This window comes from Solanum lycopersicum, chromosome 4, assembly GCF_036512215.1.
Source record: "Solanum lycopersicum chromosome 4, SLM_r2.1".
Lineage (NCBI taxonomy): Eukaryota > Viridiplantae > Streptophyta > Magnoliopsida > Solanales > Solanaceae > Solanum > Solanum lycopersicum.
Window position 1 is genome coordinate 17,022,585 of NC_090803.1, and position 3,958 is coordinate 17,026,542.

The following is a 3,958-nucleotide window of genomic DNA, read 5'->3' on the forward strand; positions in this document are numbered from 1 at the left end:
TATTTTAATGATGATTTCGTCTAGTTATTGTGGTTTAATTTAATGTATTTGTAGTTGCAAATAAAAGTTCACCTGTGTGTTTTTCGCATGCTCGAGAGAGAAGTCGCTAAACAAGACAGCTAGATAATGGCCTAAAGAGTAGGTCGAAGTGAGTTTCAGCCCGAGAGGGTGAGCCCTAGTCTCATATTCTTACACTCAGCTCGAGAGAGTGAGTGATATAAGGCGTATGATGGTCTTCATGCGGAAAATGAGTGTCCAAAAGGAACCCATTTGAAGTGCGGTAAGTTGTTCGAGACAGAGAACTTATTTCCATATAAAGCTTAACCTAGTCAATATTTTTCAACAAATTTATCTAAAGCATGAACCAAACAATTTTGATTAATATGTATTGTGGTCACATCCCAAGAGTAGCCCCTTCCATTCCTTAGTTTTCTTGTTTATTTTGCTATTTCTATTAATCGTGAAAAGCTCCCATTTGATATTTGACACTTTAGTGTCACTCCCCGTAATTTAAAATGTTTTTAATCACAAAAACAACTAATTAGAATGAAGTTCTAATTAACTAAAACTTTTCACAACCGCTCCCTTGGGACACGACCTCAACCCTCAATTAGGTTACTATATTATCGACGATCGTAGACACTTGAATTGAAAGTAGTGTCGTTGGTCACGATAAGTATTATAGATGAATCTATCTCCTTCTATACTAATGTTAGGTTGTCTTTTCCCTTTGAGATGGACTGTTGTTGTCTGCTTTTTGGATTTGTATTTATCTCTTTAGACAACTTTGTACTTGTGAATTCAGGTTCTTGAAGGGTTTCCTTGGTATATAATTTTTTGTTTCCTTTCCGTTTTTATCTTTTATTATTGTTAGAGTTATTTTCTGTTTAGTATTATAGATATACTCACTATTTATTTTTTTGGTAAAGGTCATCTTACCTACCGGTGGATTTAAGTAGATGTCATCATGACTCGGGAAGTTTGGTCATGAATCTTTTGGACCAAATCACAAGCAGAGGACATTTGACCCTTTTCTCAAATATAAAATTGAGTTCCCAAAAATAAGTGTGATCAATCAATAATTGATAAAATTGGTATATATGAAAAATATTTACTAAATCTTAAACAATTAGTGAGGAAAATTTAAATTCACAAAATAAATGTGATAAAGTAATTTAGGACAAAATAAGGGTATACATAAATAATTTTTTATTTACAGATCTTTGGCCATAAAAGTTAGTTAATCATTTTATAATTTATTCCATTCTTGCGGTCCTAGTAAACAACTACTAATTATGACACCTACTTTAGAGCTTTTAGCAAGACTCTCGTGACATGAAACATTAATCTAGCTATATATAACATGTTATTTTTGGTGAACCACATGTTGTAGAATCACTCATCCCAATTAATATAATAAACCTCTAGGCTTTCTCTGTCACAACCCAAAACGAGCAACGAGTGGCACCCACACTTACCCTCCTATGTGAGCGAACCAACCAATCTAAACCCCAACATTTCAACCATAATAAACAGAATATAATGCGGAAGACTTAAAAACTCATTAATATAACCAATAAATAACTTCTAAAATTTAATACTTCTTATTCCCAAAAATCTAGAAGTCATCACCACAAGAAAATTCTATCCTCAAATTACTAAGTCTAAGAGTATCTAGGAAGCTAAAATAAGTAAACAGAGAGTTCTTGTCCGAACTTCAAGGACATCAAGACATGAATGAGAGAGAATCCAGTCCGAGCTAGGAACAATAGCTCACCCTGAAATCTGATATGCTGAAGACTGGCTAGAGTTGCGGAAGAGTCGAAGTTGTTGGCACGTTTGCTGCACTCCACAAATAACAAGAAAACAAATACAAGTAGGGGTCAGTACAAGACACAAGTACTGAGTAGGTATCATCGGCCAACTCAAAATAGAAAGCAATATATATCAGATAATAACATAAAATCGACTACCATACTCAACAGATAACAACAACAAGTACCATAACCATTGGCCACAACCCAAACACATCTATAAGGACTCACGCCTCCACACCATACTCGTTTGGGAAATAGGTTCATTAAATTTGAGTATATTAACATAATTCACGATTCATTCTTTTTACTATCCTGGTGTCGGAACGTGACACTCCGATCCTCTACTACTATCCTGGTGTTGGAACGTGACACTCCGATCCTCTACTATCCTTGTGTCGGAACGTGACACCCGATCTTCTACTATCCTGGTGTCGGAACATGACACCCGATCCTCTACTATCCTGGTGTTGGAACGTGACACCCGATCCTCTACTATCCTGGTGTCGGAACGTGACACCCGATCCACTACTACTATCCTGGTATCGGAACGTGACACCCGATCCACTACTACTATCCTGGTGTCGGAACATGACACCCGATCCACTACTACTATCCTGGTGTAACGACCTGTTTAGTCGTTTTGAGCAACAAACTTCAATTCTGGAAAAACTGGCAGAAGCGACAGACCCCACGATGGACCGTTATGGGCACGACGGACCATCGCAGGGTCTCGTTTTAAAACACTTAGAAAATCTGAAATTGGGTACTGAAAATCGACTCTCTGAACTTCGTAACGGAGTGGCAGGACGGACCGTCACAGGTGTGACGGACCGTCAAAGACCATTCACCCAAAATCAAGTTTCTGAACTATGCGACGGACACAGGATGGACCGTCGCAGGCGCGACGGCCCGTCACAATTTGCATAATCCCAGTTGGAGTCAGATTTCTGGTTAAGTTTTAAGGGACGTTTTTGACTATTCTTGCCTTAATTATAAAGTTCGTGGGTTTATATTAATAACTCAAATTTTTGGGGGTTAAAAGAGGTAACCCTAAGTTAATTAGTGGGGTATTATTGCCATCTTTTATTCTTAATTATATACTAATTAGGGTAAAAGAGAGAGGGTTTGAATAAGAAAAAAGAAAGAACAAGAAGGGAGAGACAGAAACTATCGAGAAGAAGAGGAAAACACCAAGCTTTGAGGATTAACTTGCTTGATTTCAATTCTTCGGTGGAGGTAGGTTATGGTTTCATGCTTTCATAAGTAAACTCTTAATAGTGAATGATATGTATTGGTAGGATTGTAAACCCTACTATATGCTTAATGGTATGTTTGCATGAATATGATTATGTGATTGTGATAAGATAAGCATGATGAAAATATTGAATCCCAAATCTTGAAAAGAAACTTTAATACACATTATTAATGATGAGGCCTTGGTCTAGAAGAAGGCTTGATGAATTAAAGTAATGGGATTGATGATGCCTTGGTATAGAGAAGGCTTGATGATTTACAGAATGATATTAGTGGATCGGAGTGTCACGTTCCGACACATAGTATTAGCGGATCGGAGTGTCACGTTCCGACACATAGTATTAGTGGATCGAAGTGTCACGTTCCGACACATAGTATTAGTGGATCGGAGTGTCACGTTCCGACACATAGTATTAGTGGATCGGAGTGTCACGTTCCGACACGTAGAATTAGGGGATCGGAGTGTCACGTACCAACACATATAGGGGATCGGAGTGTCACATACCGACACATATAGGGGATCGGAAAGTCACGTACCGACACATATAGGGGATCGGAAAGTCGCGTACCGACACGTAGAATTAGGAGATCGGAGTGTCACGTACCGACACATAGAAGTAGGGGATCGGAGTGTCACGTACCGACACAAGAGGAAGAAAGATAATGAATCTTGAAAGATGATAATATACTCAACTTAATAAACTTAATTCCCAAATGAGTATGGTGTTGAGACTTGAGCCCTCATGGATGAACTTGATGGTACTTATTGACGATTATAGTACTTGTTGTTGCTACATGTTGAGTCTTATAGTTGATTTACGATAATATTTGATATATACTATTCCCTATTTTGAGTTGGCCGATGATATCTACTCAGTACCCGTGTT